This window comes from Portunus trituberculatus, chromosome 14 (genome assembly GCF_017591435.1).
Source record: "Portunus trituberculatus isolate SZX2019 chromosome 14, ASM1759143v1, whole genome shotgun sequence".
Taxonomy (NCBI): domain Eukaryota; kingdom Metazoa; phylum Arthropoda; class Malacostraca; order Decapoda; family Portunidae; genus Portunus; species Portunus trituberculatus.
The window spans coordinates 14,195,742-14,214,927 of record NC_059268.1 but is presented as its reverse complement, the minus strand read 5'-3'; the positions used below and the strand labels follow the sequence as shown (position 1 = coordinate 14,214,927).

General features: G+C 42.1%; 1 long non-coding RNA gene across 3 annotated transcripts in view; it reads left to right on the top strand.

Annotated features, from left to right (window-relative positions):
* Nucleotides 1–11,481: 11,481 nt before the first annotated feature.
* Nucleotides 11,482–19,186, top strand: part of LOC123503385 — a 17,874-nt gene continuing 10,169 nt past the window's right edge. Inside the window, exon 1 of one of the 3 annotated variants that reach the window (XR_006674438.1) lies at nucleotides 11,482–16,560. This is a non-coding gene — a long non-coding RNA (uncharacterized LOC123503385). The remainder of the gene's footprint in view (nucleotides 16,561–19,186) is intronic. The other 2 variants (XR_006674439.1, XR_006674437.1) reach the window with 2 other exon arrangements.

The following is a 19,186-nucleotide window of genomic DNA, read 5'->3' as shown; positions in this document are numbered from 1 at the left end:
AATGTAACTGCGGCATAAAGGATGAATGGATGGTTGGACGGATGGATGGATGGATGCATGGATGGACGGGTGGGTGGATGGCAATGTGGTCTGGTTGATGTTGCTGATCCGTGCACCATGGCCTTGTTCTGTGAGTGTGTTATCCTGTTCATCCAGCCCCTGAGGTCCCTCTGCTCTGATAACACTTAAAGCGCTGCTATTTATCACGTTCATCTGACTCAACACCACTTCCAACATCTCCTCCTCCTCCTCCTCCTCCTCCTCCTCCTCCTCCTCCTCCTCCTCCTCCTCCTCCTCCTCCTCCTCCTCCTCCTCCTCTTCTTCTTCCTCCTCCATACAACATACATAGTTATGTAATGTTATTAGAATACTACTGCTACTGCCATCACCACCACTACCACCATCACCACCACCACTAGCAAGATCATCTATAACAATTCTTACTATTACTATTACCTAAATCATTAACATCAACAACAACGGCCCTTATCAATATGAGCGCAACCACCATCACCACCGCCACCACCAATAGCAACAACAACAACAACAGCATTGCCACGACCACCACCACCACCACCATTACCACCACTACCTATTCATCTTTCACCACCACCGCCACAAGCAACATCATCACTCTCCTCACCACCGTCTAGCCAATTTACCCACAGCTCCTCAACCTTGTCCTCTTCATGTCTTCGCTGTCCTTCATCTTTTCATGGGTTTTGAGTCGTGTCAGCATCGAACTCTTAAAGTGGACATATCAGTGTTTCACCCAGTCGGACCCTCGAACGGAAGCGACTCAGATATTCACCCCACCTACAGCCAATGACGTCACGAGCTATAATACTTCATGACGTCAGTGCTGCCCCCCTTGCGCTGCCTCAACCTGTAACCACTCCCCTCTGACTTTCAAAACAGCGACCTGCATCCATTCTAGCCATATGTGTTAGGCGAACTTGATAGATTAGTTTATCTGCCTCTTTTCCTTTAATTTTAAGATAGTTCGTAGTGTTATGATGGATAAGTCGTGTCTCATTCTTCCCTTGTGAGTGGTATGTGATGGGCGATCGTTAGAGGGAGCGTGCTTTGCCTGATGATGGGCGGATGAGAGGAAGAGTGGCTTAACCATCACGTCAATCAGAATGTACTGCTACACATGGGATGGCTTCAGCTAAGTACACCAGTTGCGTGCAAAGTAGTGTACGTTGATTAGGGAGATGAGGAGGTGTGTTGGTTATCAAACTGTGCATGTATATCACAAACACTTAAACTCGGAGAAGAATAATTGAAGTTGTAAAGTCTACCGGTGATAAAGGTTAGGAACATGAAACAAAAGCGTGTTCTGATTCGAGATAGACTCTATAAATCACTTCCCGTATAGACAAGAGGGTCATATGCTGGACACGTGATTGACAGTTATGCCCGCCTGATCCATGAAGAAGGCAGACTTTTAACCCACATCGTACCTCGTGTTAAAAATGACAATAACTACCCAGCCCAATGACGTTCGAGGGATAAGCCTTTGCAACGGCTCCCTCCGCTCATCGGTAGAAATCTTTGAAACCTGAGTGGGCTGCGAATCTCCGTCTGTTAGGTAATAGGCAGGGAAAAGATAAAGGTAAGAATTAAAGAAAAATATGTTAACGTATCTCTATCTTTTCCACGGAGTTCTTTAAGTCTTCTGATCTGCTGGGAATCTTCTTACAAAACTTACTGACAGAATAATATAAGGAAACCAGAAGAAAAACGCAGAACACCGCGGAAGTGAATATGGCACCACTGAGAAAAGCAAGCAGTGCGGTCTTAATCACGCGATTACGTTTAGTCTTATCTCTCGCATACTCCCTCAAGCACAATATTGTTCGTTGGTTGAGGTAGGTCATCAGCACGTCAGGGAGGGGCCAGGGTGTCTTCACGTACAGTATATGCTCGGCAAGGACAGTGTTTGGTGTTTGCCAAGGTCAACTCCCACCCCTCACGCACCAGCCACTCATCGCGCACTCTGCCACATCACACCCCTGTCGCGTACACAGACATGCTCTCTCATGCTCTTCGGGATTTTCTTTTCTTTTCTTTCTTTCTTCCGAATGTGTACAGCTAAATAAATGTTGTATTCTTTCATAACATATCTCTCTCTCTCTCTCTCTCTCTCTCTCTCTCTCTCTCTCTCTCTCTCTCTCTCTCTCACCGCCACCTGTTCGTCCTTGTCATGCTAAGCTTTGAACTCACGTCCCTGCGCTGTCGATCATGATAATATATTCTTAACACTGACTTTCGGTTGTGTATGCCTTGCCACTCAGCACTGCATGGATTGACTTGCCAAGAATAAGTATGTTTAATCTTGCTTGTGTTTGGGAATGATGATGATGGCATGTCTTGTTTGCTCTTAAATCTGCGTGCTCTCTCTCTCTCTCTCTCTCTCTCTCTCTCTCTCTCTCTCTCTCTCTCTCTCTCAAAGAATGTAGCGTGCCTAACCATGATTGTTGTGAAATGCGCGGCTGTAGCAAACTGACAGGTGGTGGAAGGGCGAGGGCGGGAAGAGGAGGTGCGTGTGGCTGGTCCATTGTGGGTGCGCTACACAAAAAATAGGAGATTATGGAAGCCAGGATTGTCAAGGTTTCTAGAGGATATTTTTAAAGAATGTTGTATAATCACTCTCGCTGCCAATCATCCTCCTAGACCAGCGTAGTTTGCCTCGTGACCGACAAAAAAATGGTAAGGAAAGAATAAAGATAAAGTAAGATTATGAAATGAATAAGCGAATGAAAGTACCAGTTATTCAGCAGGCACCAGCAAGTAAACATATACATACATTGAGCGACGAGCTAAACATTTTTCCTTTTGTCGTAAGTCTAATTTCATTTTGAAATTACACACTAATTTTCTGCCACTCTTAAAACAATTTAGAATTTCAACAAATTATAAATATTTCATACAATTCTAAACTGTAAACACTTTTAAATGTTACAAATGCGGATTGAAATTACAAAAAAGTAAAAGAATACATCTTGATTTTTTTTCTTAGTTAGACTTAACGAATTTACAAGTAAATGTTTACTTGAAGCCATAAGCAGAAATTTCCTTGAAAATTTATTATAAGCAATTCAAGGCAAGCCTCATTGTCTGACCAAGTGCGTGTGTGACCTGCTTTCCTGACAATCTCATTCTTGCCTTGAGGTTTGTGGGGCAGGAAAACAAAATAAAATAATTTATCACGTGGATCTATTCTGAGAGGCGGACATCAAAAGAGCATTGCTGTCGCTTCATGCCTCGCCATGAGGTGTCCACGTGCTCTGCTGCTGATGCTCAGCGGGCTTTGGATGAAACTCTTCTCTATGTCCGCGCTTTCCCTCACCCGTCATCTGAAGGGGCTTGACTGGGTGCAAGCGTTGACATTTCCGAGGCGCGACGCTAAACAGGCACTTAGTGAAAGGTAAATGACCCCAGGAAGTATTTTAGCTTAGAGACCACCATAAACATCAAAATCTCTTCCTCCTCTTTACTCTGGCACCTGTTTGCCACCAACACTGTCACCTGAGTAGATTACGTATTTTATGTAGAGGTTCTGTGAGTGACATCAGAGTTCTTTCTCCTTTTTTAAGTAACATGTGCTCACCCTCAACACTCATGACCTATATTCGTGAAATGTAGGCTCGTTATTTTCAAGCTTTTGTTCTCTCTCTCTCTCTCTCTCTCTCTCTCTCTCTCTCTCTCTCTCTCTCTCTCTCTCTCTCTCTTGAGATACATTTTTAAAGGTCCAGAGATTATTGCCGAGCTTTGTATTTGTTGTGCGTGTTTTTTTTTTTCCCATAACTGATGGAATCTTTTTAATTATCTCTAAAATCATGAAATCTTCAGTCATTTCAAGTGCGATCTGTTAAGATTAGTTGTGAACACCGAAACGTTTACGAATGTGGACAATAGATATGATGATAGAATACTTATTCATCAGCCAACATGTATTGTCTATCGAATTTTGTTGATGTGATACATATATGTATGGAGTTCATCAGTACTCGCAGTCCTTCTTCGGTGGCTGTGGAGAATGCAGAAAGTTATGCGCTATAAATAGAGCAGCTGCGCATAGATGCGTAGTTGAGGTAGGGACCTTGGAGGCTCCTTCACTCTCAACTTCAAGTGAGAGATGGGCCGCCGGTGCTCATCGCCCCTTGCGTCATGTTATACACAAACACAAGAGGTCCAGGCTACGCACGGCGGGAAATGCAACATCTCTGGTGGTGTCACGAATTGTATAGATTGCCGGATTGTCGGAATTGCCGGTGAAAATAGCTGAAAGAGGAGAAGGCTCCACGAAGCGGCACACTTCAGACAGGAAGAGGATAACCATAGGGCCTAAGCTATGATTCTCTCTCTCTCTCTCTCTCTCTCTCCTGTAATTCAGCTGTAAAATTCTTGCATGTCACTTGGCAGTTGGCAGGCTGCTGTTGTTAAAGCATTTCACTGATGAGCGAGCAGTTCCTGCAAGGGGATGAGGGTGTATGGCGTGTCCATGAGCTCAGCCCATACACATACGCTGAAACGCTCGGCCTGTATGCGAGGATGTTGCTAGCGACCATGCGTCCAGCGCGTGATATTTTGGGCGCTGGTTGGTTGTATTATACAAACAAATGCCTATAAGCATAGATCTTTGCTTAGGTCTCTCTCTCTCTCTCTCTCTCTCTCTCTCTCTCTCTCTCTCTCTCTCTCTCTCTATCTATCTATCTATCTATCTATCTATCTATCTATATATATATATATATATATATATATATATATATATATATATATATATATATATATATATATATATATCATTGTGTGTGTGTGTAAGAGAGAGAGAGAGAGAGAGAGGGCTGCTGGTGGCAGGCACGGCGAGATGGTACGGAAGCGTTGTGTTGCCGGGCAGAGCGAGGCACTGCGCAGTTGTAGGCGTGGCGTGGCGTGACTAGCCAGGTGGAGGCAGTGGTGGTGGTACCAGCCAGCCTCCGAGTTTCCTTCTGCGGCGGTGCTCGAGATGAGAGAACTCTTTAAAGTTCCTCAACAGTAACACTTGTATATTTGGTGGGATGTAGAGGAATGATGCGGCGCCGTAATGCGTGTTGACATTTAATCAGTGCTTAATACCCGTCTACATAGTTTTAGTAATAGTGGTAGTAGTAGTAGTAGTAGTAGTAGTAGTAGTAGAAATAGTAATTAACTTTTTTTTCACCTCGGTTGCCTGCTGGTCACCCAGCCAGTCTTCCCCATTACGGAGCGAGCCCAGAGCTCATAGACCGATCTTCGGGTAGGACGGAGACCACAACACACTCATCACACTGGGAAAGCGAGGCCACAACCCCTCGCGTTACATCCCGTACCTATTTACTGCTAGGTGAACAGGGGCCACACATTAAGAGGCTTGCCCATTTGCCTCGCCGCCCCGGGACTCGAACCCGGCCCTCTCGATTGTGAGAGGGTGGTGGTGGCGGTGGTGGCGGTGGTGGTGGTGGTGGTAGTGGTAGTAGTAGTAGTAGTAGCAGTAGCAGCAGCAGCAGCAGCAGCAGCAGCAGCAGTAGTAGTAGTAGTAGTAGTAGTAGTAGTAGTAGTAGTAGTAGTAGTAGTTGTTGTTGTTGTTGTTGTTGTTGTTGTTGTTGTTGTTGTTGTTGATGATGATGATGATGATGATGATGATGATGATGATGTTTTTGATGTTGTTGATGTTATTGTTGTTGTAATGATGGTGCTGTCTTTTATCGCTTAGGAAAGCAGCATAATGTGTCAAGTCATTCGAACTGTGATTATTTTATCATTGTTATTACGTTAGTTTATTTATTTATTTAACTTGTTAATTTATTCATCCATCCACTCATTCATTCATTCATGAAAAATAAATCGGCTTAATTTACATACACCGGCATCAGTGACAATGTTTTCAATACAAACCATCACAGTAATATGAGTTTCCTGTTGGTGTAGGTCAGTTACGTAAATGAATTTATGAATGCTAGAAAATTCGGTGACTTAAAATTATTTCAATATCGAATTTTGGGTCCTGCCAAAGATCTGCATCGCGGAAGGCAAGGAGGTGGTTTTATAAATTAGGAAATCAAGATACATTTTTTATAGCGTTAAAAAAAAAAAAAAAGGCGAGGAAACTGAACTGATACATATGAAAACTACGGCAAATGTGTCTGTTCAAGGTGACACGTAACGGATTAAAAAGATGTGCCACTCTTGAATGCTTTCTCACATTTTTGGTATATTGGCAGTGCGCCACCAGTCTCTCTTTTTCTCTCTCTCCGTTTTCTTACCTGATAGAATTTCTCTGCAGGGTGAAAAAAGTTATTACCTCAAGCAATGTATATTTATAACAGCAGCCTCTTTTAGACTAATGCGATAGGAAAGATCTATTTCAAAAAATATCATTTGATGGAGGCACTTCTTTGATGGAAGCTCGACCTTTCATTATCAAACGCAATCATAATAATCTTATATATAACATCATAATCTCCACCAAAAGACAGCATTGTATGAGGATGGAAGAGCTTGATCGCTTCGCACCCAATTACTTGATCGAATGAGGGCCTCCCAGTCCACAGGTTCCTCACTATGGTGCAGAGTTCTTCCCTCCACGCTGTCCTCACGTGCGTCCTCTCGCCCTCCAGCTGCCCTGCTACCAACACCAAAATATACCCACGCTGTGTTCAGGAATTCGTGTGAGGAAGTATACTCAGAGGAGGGAACTGTAGTGACTGAAAGTAGGAACTGGATGAAGAGTGATGCTGTCAGAGAGTGAAGCTGCAAAGAGCGTGCAGGTGGGAGCGAGTTAATACTTAAATAAAGAGAAAGAAAAATCTTGGAACAAGTTAATGAAAAATAAGTAAACGTCTTGTTTTCATCATGATCTCTTTTTCATACTTTCGCACCATGACCATGGCCATTTCTGGAGTTGAAATTTGGTTAAGATAGATTGAGAAGACCGGAAGAGGCACAGCTGGAGCGTGAGAGATGCCTCAGGCGTCACTTTCACCTGAGGCAACGGCCACCTGTTCTAGCTCAAGTAAGAGGAAAGTCGGGTGATTCTTACAGATATCTGTATGTGTCAACCAATCACTCAATTCGGTGTTTTTTACACAATGCTAGTTAGGTAGTTAAATGTATGAAATTATATAGTCGACATGATTTATCTGCGAGTGGTATTTCATTTTCTTATTACGGAAACAAAATATGAATGACAGACCTCCCCTCTCCTTCATGGAATGGACCAGCCCCGATGACGTCAGGAGTGACGTCACTATGTACACGTGGACAGTATGTGGTCAATAGAGGCCAAAGTGGCGAGTTCAGGGAACTTGCCCCACTGCTCCAACACGTGAGCCTTGCACTTTGTGTCCGTTGAAAGATCAATGATTGTTCGGCACCTGTTAGTGTTATGCGAGATACTTCACTCCAGTGACCGCGCCTGTTGCGAGTAAGAGAACATGAGGGGCGTGTTAACCTGTGTGCGTGCGGCTGCTAACCTTCACCACCTGTTAATCGTGGACACCCTCTCCTTAGCAGGGTATCCTCTTTCCGTTCTTACCCTCCCGCCCTCCCTCTGCATCCTCCGAGCTCCCTCCTCTCTTTTGCACTTCTTGCACACCGCCTCCTTGTCCCACATCCCAAGGTACTTCACGCACCGCAGCTCTCTGCAAAGCAGCATCGCCAAATAGCAAAAATAACATAGCACCAATTTGCATTTTCATAATTATAAGAAAACTTTTTTTAATCTGGAAACTGTATGCAAGAATCGGACTATATGACTGGTATGGACTTAGATATTGGCATGATAGTGAGTCAGTAGGAAGCTTTATGCGAATATTACCTATGAATGTGTGTGTGTGTGTGTGTGTGTGTGTGTGTGTGTGTGTGTGTGTGTTTTGTACAGGGACTGCCAAATCCCTGAGTTCATGTAGTTTTCCTGTGTGATTTCATTTTTTCACGTAACTGCCCTTGACAACATTTCCTCGAAGGATGACCCAGTCATATTTGTACTGGTTGTCGGTTCGTACTGGCTCAAGCTGGTGTGGATGCTCAGCAGACCACGTGTCTCGGAATGCACGGTGGCAATGGTGCGCGGTTTGAGGCAAGAGATTCCTGCCCAGCAACTGTCTGCGTCCTGACGGCGCGAGGAACGGAAGCAGGCTATTGATCGCTGTCTGCACGTGCACCGCGATGCCCAGCCACTTTGTTCACCCAGAGCTACCTAGAGAAGTTCACTTCCTCTGCTCATTCCTGAGATTACTTCGCTGATCCGTCTCTAGATCTAGAACACCACCACCATCATCACCACCAGCAACATCAATACCAATAGCTTCGTAAAATTGTGGCAAAATTGTAGTGTTAAACTTTGATCAAATGAGAAAATACGGAAATGTTTTAGTTAGCGGTAAAATGGGTCAGCAAACGTGCTTTATGTTACAAGACAAACGCTGCCAGTTGCTTGCCTCGTAGACTTGTCAGGCTCTCCACTCCACTCTCGATGACTTCTGTTCTTCATTAACTTCTCATTTTCTCATCCAATTCCATCTTTCGTTTGTTGATAATGTTGATGTTATGAGCAGCAGCAGCAACAGCAGCAGCAGCAGCAGCAGTAGTAGTAGTAGTAGTAGTAGTAGTAGTAGTAGTAGCAGCAGTAGTAGTAATATTATTATAATAATAATAATTATTATTATTATTATTATTAGTAGTAGTAGTAGTAGTAGTAGTAGTAGTAGTAGTAGTTGTAGTTGTTGTTGTTGTTGTTGTTGTTGTTGTTGTTGTTGTTGAATGTGTAGCACACCCCGTAATTTCTGTTTTGTTCTGTCAAGGAAAGTGTTTTATTTATTCATTTACTTATTTATTTCATGTCCCATACAAATCATTAGTTATGTTCTCTCTTTTACTTCTCTCATTAATAGTTCAGAATCCTTATTACGGTCACTAGAATCACAGAGACGCCGCTGAAGAGACTTACAGCTTTCAATGGATCTTGCGCTTTGGTAGAAAGTAATTCTTTTTCATTTAATACTCGTCCTGCCATCCTCAGACTCCTATATATACTGCGGTGATCGGGCTGTCCCAGAGAGAAAACGTTGAAAGAGATGGTTGCTCGTTATCGACTTTACACATTAGCTTAACGATCCGAGTTGACCTTTTATTCAGGAACCAAACATCGATCATTGCACGTATTTTCCCCAATTACTCATCACAGGTATAGAACGTTTAAGTTTCATCCCATGACTTGGTGACATTTTCCCTATGACTTTATCCCCGAGACTTGTTTCCTCAAGAACATTTTTTTTCTTTCCTTTTTTTGCGGATTTCTTTTTTCGCTCCGTCCTTGACTTTATTACCATGACCCCTTTCTTCCCACGGGCATTCTTCATTCCACCGGTCCCCTTTTACCTTCATTTACCGATCTTCGTTATCTAACTCAACGTAAAACATTAACAACAATGGTTTTTGGTCAGTAATTCGTTATTATAACCCGATACTCTGAAATACGAGCCAGCGTTGGGAAAAATGCCTTCAGGAGATTATATCCGAGGAGTGAGCGGGGAACACTACATCGTAAAAAAACAATCGCTCAGTCCCAACCGTCTATGCTTAGGCACTGTCTTTCTAAGAAGTCAAGTGATCTGCTGTACTCATTTCCACAGTGTTTTGTGCATTCCCTCTGTGTCAAGTCATCTCATCTACTGGTGAGCTCCATAGAAAACCGGACTGTAGATTCTTATCAGAGAACGCAAGATTGTGGAAAGGCTCAGAACACAGTGGAAGGAAATGTATTGCGTCACTTGACATCTGACCACGACTATGCGTATTGATTTTGTGTATTTGCTTAACGTGTCCAAGTTTACCTTCTTCCACCATATAAGGTACCATTGATTTTCATCGGTTTTTCTTCTGGGATAAAGTAAAGTAGCTTTGTTGCCATAAATTTCACACTATATATTAAACTGTAGGATAACATAATAATAATATGTGAAGCATGGGCGGTCGAGTCGGAGCTCTCTGACAGAAGAATTTGAGAATTAATTAAAACTTAGCAAGTAAAGACAAACTATTCAAATAAAAAGAAATAAAGAACTTATTAAGAAATATTACCTATAGTTGGGAAACAATAGGATGCAATACATTTTTAAAACATTTTGTAGTGCGATGTTGTATGAGTGTTACGTCTTTTCTGGATCGTAACGAAGACGAATTGATCAAATGAAAGATTGTGACTGCGGTATATTTTCTTCGCAAACTTGTTTTAAAGATATTACGATTATTGAACGTACTTGTAATACTCAGTATAAGACGGTGAAGCTGTGAGGATTGTCGACAAAAACGGGTTTCTTTGTTTATTAAGTGATTCTCTTTAGCTATTCCCGTACTGTTAAATGGTTGACTTATTCCTTAGATGGCCTTAATGAAAGTTTCTTGATTAGATTTATATCGTTAATCTCTCTCTCTCTCTCTCTCTCTCTCTCTCTCTCTCTCTCTCTCTCTCTCTCTCTCTCTCTCTCTCTCTCTCTCTCTCTCTCTTCTTTAGCTAGATCCTTTCAAGAAGAATGGAGATCATGAAGTGTTGAGGAGCGGAAAGGTAAAGCGCGTTGCATGGACCGTGGTTGCCTTTAGTTTTCTCCGTGCTCCACCCTCAGCTCGGCATTAACAGCAACTGTTCACTAATGTTGCATCTTCGCTACAAGCCAGCGTGATTAGTTATGTGCATCATTTCAATCACTGGAATGTACAAGAAACGTAAGTGAGTAATCTTGAACACACGAACACCATCCCAGCAGTTTTCTTTGTGTTCCATCTCCTTTAGGCGTATTGGGACAAGAAGGTTGCCGGGACTCTGGTAACTCTCTGTGGGCATGTCATCTTTAAATGAAAGGGATTGATGTCCTCACATCCTGCTTTGATCCATAAGAGACCCAGAAATCGGTACAATTTTTATTTGACCAACGACACTGACGCTCCTTGGAGAACCTGTGCATGCCATCTTAGCTCAGTAACCTGTGCAGAGCGTGTTGCTGCCCTTTCGCCCTCTCTTGTGTGCGTCACCCCTGTCCAAGCCTGTGAGGCCCTGTCACTGTCAAGACCCGCCTTCCACCACCACCACAACTATCCCGGGTCACTGACTCACCAGGCTCACCTCTCTGCCCTAGCTACATAGTGTGTCGCCCCCTCTGTTGTTGTTGTTGTTGTTGTTATTGTTGTTGTCGTTATCCTCCTCCTCCTCCTCTTCTTCTTCTTCTTCTTCTTCTTCTTCTTCTCTTCTCTTCTCTTCTCTTCTCTTCTCTTCTCTTCTCTTCTCTTCTCTTCTCTTCTCTTCTCTCTCTCTCTCTCTCTCTCTCTCTCTCTCTCTCTCTCTCTCTCTCTCTCTCTCTCTCTCATTATGACGTGGAGAGAGAGAGAGAGAGAGAGAGAGAGAGAGAGAGAGAGAGAGATGTGTGTGTGTATCGAAAACCAATTCAAATTTATCTAAACCTACCACAACTAGTATTAATTTATATAGAAATGCTCATGGAAGTACCCTGCATCCTTTTCCTTAACCATCGGCGTAACCTGAGTTTTCTTTCCTTTAAAGCAGCCGTGATGCAGGAAAAAAAGTGCAGGGATTACAAACATTTACAGCACGTGACTATTCCCTGTCGCCTTTCAGGAGTGTGGGGTCGGATGTCTGTTGGTTCGCTGCGGGAGATGCAAGGAAAGCACAAAGCGCACGAAAAAAAAAAAAAAAAAAATCTTTAGTGTATAATAATACGTACTTATAAATATTTAAATGTCTTAATTCTGAATCGGCGCTTAGTAGTAGATGCACTGAAGTTGATATGATGCTCGCTTTATGAGATTACTTTTGTCTTGCCTCCTACTCAAGAATCCTTACGAAAAAAAAAATAATGGTAATAAATAAAACTATTTTGGCATCTTTTGTAATTTCTCTTATATTTAGTACTATAACAAGATTTAGAATTTCACATCGTCTTTTCTGCTGCTTCACAAAGGCAACACACATTCTGCAAAAAAGTGGTCGTGATTTGGGCGACTGAAGTACCCAGCAGGGGTGTTGCCGGGAGCTCCCCTTGCTGGGATGGATGGATGGATGATGTGCAGCTTCGCACGTAACTCTCTTGAGGGTGCTGCATGCCGTATTTTGTGTATTTAAGGACAAACCTCCAACTTGGCCATGAGTGACCAGAAGTTATCTGAATTTTCATTCTTTTATTTCTCTCATGCAAAGTTTCCTTTTATATTCTCAAAGTCGTTTTCGTGGAGGAAGAACAGAAAAAGAAAGTTTTTGTTTGATTTAGATTATGTATATTTCTTAGTCTCTTCACATTTTTTTTTTTTTTTTTTTATATAATGACAGATTGCACAAACTTGGCAGTGCATATGGCGGCCTGGTTTTTGTCAAGTGTCAAACGAACAAGCCGCTGCATCGCATCAGTAAGGAAATGTATCACTGACACGAGTCCATTAGATCTTCAATGGTCAGGACTTCTTGTCAGCATGGCAACAGCCAGTACTCTGTTTATAGAAGAAATTTGTTTTTATGGAAGATGAATAATTCATTGGCGTAGATGCAGGAAGCGCATATTGTTGTAATAGGAGTGTAACAACTGGTCTTGTGTTCCACAGCATATGCCTGCATCACGAAGTACAAGATCCACAAAGCCCGCCGTGGCATAGCGCAGTTTAGCATTTTCTTTTCTTTTTTTCAGTTTTACCTTTACATTATAAACTGGTAAAGATGGAGAGACCTTTGATCATGTGCTGATTAGCTTTCTCACAGCGAGTAGGTATTAGTTTTTATCTATCATGATTTGTAAGATTAATCAAAAAGATCTTTACCGTATACCATGGTACAGGACATCTTGGCTTCTGCTTTCATTTCTAACGTTACTTAATCAAAGTCGGCGAAGGCGTTGGGACGTTGATCTTGCGTTGCTAAGCTGTATGGTCAGTACTTAGGTTCCCTATCTGTGACCTTGATGGTTATGGGGCTATTCTCTCAAATTCTGGGGCATGGTCACTGCATTATCTAGGTTACTACATTTACGCTTCCTTGTGTTGCCTTGGTAAGGGAAATAATCTGCTGCCATGAGTGTTTCACAGCATGTTTTAAGTTTCACTGAAGAACAACACTTTTTTTCTACTACTTCTTCATCTCAAAAAAGAAATAGAGAGAGAGAGAGAGAGAGAGAGAGAGATATTAGTCATATAGTCAGGCGATAACATCTCACTATGGTTAATGGCATATGGCATGACGATGAGGTTTTCACATTTCACAGTCTCAGTATAAGTTATGTGTCTCGGGTCACGTCCGCACCGCCTCCTCCCTTCGCACTGCACCCTCCAACCTTGAAGTGAACCTTGCTTTCTCTTCCTCACTTTACAGAGCGACGAGCTGCCTGGTACCATCAATGTACCTCCAAAGTATGGAACATCGGTAGATTATAAATATTCTTGTTCATCTACGGCATAAGTCTGTTCTTCCACACTTTCAGCAATATTTACTCTGACGATGATAGATAGTAATCATTCAAACACAACCACCACCATTACTACTTCTACTACTACTACTACTACTACTACTACTACTACTACTTTTTTTTCTCTTTCTCACAGTAAGTATAACGGTCAGGCGCTGCTCGTTCCGATCTTTGAAGACGCCCCTTCCTCACACGTGGTAGTTGGTTGTATCCAGTGATTCCCTTTGATAGCAAGTTTGTTGGCACAGCTTTTCGCGACTATCATTTTGCCCTGTTGCACGCATAGGATAGATGCAACATGAGTGGAAGAACATATGTGCGTTCCATGTTGTTTACAAGAGTGGAGAGAATTTTGTCAAATTTCGTGTAACCATTTATGCGCGAACGAGCAAATTTTTAACTGCGTTTTCAGGTCGGATCTTGTCATTTTATCATTCACAGGCATCGTGATACATTCATTAACATGTTGATATCCTTATACTTCATGCAAGTCATATTAACCTTTCTTTACGAAGCCCTGAGTTACTGAGTGGTTACGGGCTGTGGTTGCAGCTAATGCCACTGTGTGAAAGTCCTATTTTGAAACTTAAGTTGTGGCAGCTGAATGCGCTAACTAGCAATTACCAAAGTAGTTGTCAGTTGTGGAAGACCTTATTGTTGTGCCGAAAAATTGCTGCAATTGATTGCTTTTACTAGTTGCCTTGGTAGTGGTTTAATATTTAGCTCAGGCATCATCTTGTGCTTTGCTTGAGTTTAGCGCAGTTAGCTCGTAAAACTAATGCTTCGTCATCTCACCAAATTATTTGGTGTACGCAAATGTGTAGGATCACTAAAGCACAACGACCATAGAAACCTTCACCAACTGTTAGTGGAACGTGGCTACAGGAGCACCTATGAATTTTTCCTTCTTTGATTGTGTAAGCGCGCAACCTGCTGCTGTTGCTGCTGGTGTTTCATCCTTCTCAGTAATTTCTGATTTCATCATCAGTCGTAATGATGAAGCGTGAAAATTTCATATGCTCAGTGTGTGTGTGTGTGTGTGTGTGTGTGTGTGTGTGTGTGTGTGTGTGTGTGTGTATGTGAAATCATGCTGCAGGCTAGGTTAGGTTAGGTGGGCGCTTTGGTCAATGAAGAGTTATGGAAGTGCTTCTTTTTATTCCATCAGTTGTTGACTGCTAAATGTGTTTACTTAGCGATAACTTTTTGTTTTATAATGTATGTTATGATTAAAGATCAATGAAAAAAAGAGAAAAAAAAAAAGAAAGTTCGGGATTTTTGGAAGAGCAATACGCAATGCACCCCCACGTAGCATGTGTGTGCGTCACCTGGGGCAAACATGTCGTAAGTTGGCCAGGCATGATGCTACAGTATTAGTTGGAATGGGTGAACACCATTACTTTCACCCTCCACGCACTATCACCACCGTCATCAGTAGCACTGTTGCCTGCACAGTAAGCCGTCATTTTCAACCTTATTTTCATGGCAACAAAGCTTATACACTGTATCCTACCGAACATAGTTGCTGTGGGATTCTCCTCCGTTATAATTGCATGATATGTTGATGGTTTATTTAACACAGTAATATTTGTCGTCACAATTTAAGGTACGTACCTACAAAGTGCGAAAACCTTCCTGGCAAGATTGCTTTACCTCTACCGTGGCGCAATCACCGCCAGGTCGCTATTCAGAACTGAATGAGTCATGTTGGACATTACACATTTCCTGTACACAGATGTTCCGCTAAAGAAGTATGCAACTCAAATATCTAAGAATCCTCACAGGAGAGATACAAGAAATTTCTACCTACTCGTAGAAACAAATTAACAACCAGAGTGGCAGTAAGTGGACGGCATGGCCTGGGACAGAGCTGATGAAGTCATGGCTTTCCGGTTTTTTATGTCATCATCGATTACTTTGAGCAATTTGACTTACCTTGCACATATCCACCCGAGTGATGACTTTACAGAAGTGGATATACATACATATGTGGAATCATTAGCTCTAGTCTCGGTCAATGTATATTTTTGTAGAAACCCTTTGTATAAATTATATTTAACTTTTTGGACACGACAGTCGCTAATTTGTCTCCGAGCTGAGTAAAATTAACAGAAAATTCCCAATATAGAAATGTGATTAATTCTGCCACCCACTAGTGCAGCAAAAAGTAGATGTGGACATCTACAGTTTCGGTCAAGTTTTTGCTGCCCCAATGAAGCCATGCAACAATTAGGTTTTATCGATTTTTGGGTAAAATTCTCTCTCTCTCTCTCTCTCTCTCTCTCTCTCTCTCTCTCTCTCAGAACATAACACATAAAAACAATCGTGTGAACCAGCCAGGTATGAAGCTTCAAACTTTCAGGAACACTTGATTCGCGTTATTGTTTGGATGCTTGTACTGTATATTCCAGTAACATGGTTTACTGTCTCTACTGTAGTGAATTATATTGATGTGAACTCATTTTGTATGGTAAATCACAGTTTTATGTGCTACATCGACAGATGTATTTCTGGATAAGTTATTTGAATCATATCTCAAATCGTTATGGCGCACCTCAATCCTCATAGAAGTTCATAGAAGTCTCCTACAAACTCTACTTATATTTTAGCAGTGAAACGGTGTCTTATTTATGATTGTACGAATACATTTTATTATGTTTCTTCTATAGTACTTCGAAGATTTAGGTATTTTATCCCCAATGGTTTAGTTTGAATGCATTGATGTGATACGGAAAAAAAATCGGTCCTCTCTGAGGAAGACATATCTGAATCGAATCACAACCGAATCGTTTTAGGAAAGGATTCCGATCAAATTTTGTTTCCAGTTTACTATTCAACCCTCTTGTCAGAATGATTCTTAGTGCTTATAGTTTTATCTCATTTATTGGCTACTGCAGTACCCAATGACTAGAACGTCGCCATTTCTGTAGGGAATCCGGAGGAGAGTGCAAGTGACATTGATTAGGTACGACGGAGAAATCAAGATTGGGGTATGGATGTTCATATTATAGAAAGTATTACTTGTTAGTTATACCCAAGTGAGTGGAACGTCGCCATTTCTATAGAGGATCTTGAGGTGAGTGGATATCTGTGCAGTGACATACCGGTCAAATACGGCGGAAAATACAAGGTTGGAGTACTTACAGATGTTCATATTATAGGAGGTATAGGTTACAATTATATTATTTTAAGGACGGTTATCATCAAGCTAGACTGAAAGAGAACGAGAGGAAATGCTCGTGTCCTCACCACGCTTGTTTATAGGGAAAAATACAATTAGCCGGTGACATGGCGGTTGCTTCTCGTGTACCGCTAAACTTTTCTCCATGTAGGCGGGAAACCGACCAAAGGCAACGAAAATGCTGTTATAAGAACTAAGGTGCTGGAGTGCCGGTCCCCGAGCAAGATATGGGTAGCCTGAAATGTGATGCAGTGAGCTCACCACTAGGAGGAGCACGGCAAGGAGAGATGCTGCATGCCTTCCTGAATACAAGCGGCGGATGAAGTGAGGGAAGGTGGAGGTTATTGATAGAAGGGAGGGATTATGTTGTGATAGGAGTAGAGACAGGGTGGCATGACAGCAGTGACTTGTGAAGGAGGCAGGGTAGTTATAGCAGAGGTAGACAAGCAAAAGAAAAGGAGTCCTATGCTCTGTGACAGTGGTGGAGAGCCGGGGGAATGATGAGGATAACAAGAAACTTTGAGGCAGTGGCTAACTTGAAGGAGAGAGGAGGACAAAAATGGGTTATAATGGATGATCAAAATGGACACACAGGGTTAATGGGGGGGAGACAGTGAAACGAAATGGGCAGCTAATCCTAGATTTTGCTGCCGACCTGGGAATGAGGATCAAGAACTGGGAGTTGGAAAATCCTGTGAAATGGAGAGAGAAGTGAGTTGGCAATAGATTACATCATGGTGAATGAACAGGTAGAACAACAGGAATGTAGGATATGGAAAATGAAGTAATTGATATTTCAGACCCCTTCATAATAGGCATTACCTGTGGGAAGACCAGGAGATGTACAGAAGACAGGAATGAAGTGTAGAAAACTGGAAAGTGAAGTGGGACTTAATGAAAGTAAACTGGGTGAAGTACTGCAGAGATATGAAAGAAATCCTGCCAGGTGAGAAAGAGGAGGTAGGAAGAACACTAAGTGAACGGGAGTGTGACTTCAAGCAGAACATAGGGTGCCAGCAAAGATGACAATGGATATAAAGAAGATAAAGATAGGGAAAACCAGACTGAAAGGAGGGTGGGATGAGGCTAAGGCACTAGGAGACAGGAAGAGAAAATAGAAAACAAAGGAACTTAGCTAGATTGGCAAAATTATGAGGAAGGTATGAAATAGAATGAGCAAAGCCATGGGATAGGTATATAGATGCAAAGAAAGCACTGGCAATCATCAGAAGTATGATTGAGAAGTGGAAGGGAGAACAGGCAGTGATCTGTAACAATATTCCACAGAGAGAAATAGAAAAATAAGCATTGAGATGCCATACGGAGAAACCTGGGTGGGTCAGCAATACTCAAGGTGAAACTGAAGGTAAATGGCAAGGATACAAGCAGCGAGGAGGAAGTGGTGGCCATAGTGGAGCAGTATTGGTGCAGGATGATTTGATAGGAGGAGGAGGAAGAAACAGAAAATGTGTACAGTAATAAATCTCGGGGGATGTAAGATATTGAGATAGAGGAGCAAAACAGTTCTAGCAGTGAGAGCTATCATGATAAGGAAAGCAGGTGGGACAGATGGCATTATAGGTGAGTTATAGGTGGGGAACATTAAGACAGGCACTAACTGGGCTGTTCAAGAAAATACTAGAGATTGGGGAGGTGCCTCAGGATTGGGACAGGACTAGGATCACACTTAAACACAAAGGAGGAAGGCCAAGGGAGGACACTGGTAATTACAGACCCATATTAGTTTTTGTATGGGTGATAAATAAATTGAGTCTTGAATGGAAGAAAATATGGTCCTTGGAGAACAGAGTAGTTTTAGGCAGAGTAGAGGCAGTCTGGGGAATGTATAGGTATGAATATTTTGAAAGAAATGACAAGCTAGGGAAGGAGCTGTATTTGATTTTCTTAGATGAAGAAAAGACTTACTATAGGGTAGACAGGAACAAACTGTTGACATTAGTTGCACACAGAGGGGGAGACAGGAAGGTAGTGCTGGTAATTAGAAAGATAGATGAGGAAAATGAGGTGAAGTTCATGATATAAGATATTAGTATACTATACAAGTTAGATGAAACAATATTGGAGTGCATCAGGGATATGTGATGTCACCAACCTTATTTAATATCTGCATGGAGGAGTTAATAGCAAGAATTAGGATGACAGAGAAGGGTGTAAAAGTTGGGGATAGGAGATTAGTATGTTTAGCCTATACTGATACTGATGACAGAACAAATGACAGAGAGGAAGCAGGACATGGAGGAGTTGCTGCAGGTAGCCAGCATATATGGACGAGAGTGGGATGTTAGGTACAGTGACAGGAAATGCAAGGTGATGGAGTTCAATAGTCAGGTATATGGAGAGTGGGTATTAGGCAACAGAATATTAAAGGTGGCAGGCAGAGATGGAAACAAAGACCATATTAAAATAGTACAAATGGAAGGAGAGACCTGAGGCACTCCATTGGCATATAGGAGACTCCGGTGGTAAGCTGTTAGTGAAGGCAAGAACAGGAATGCCTAAG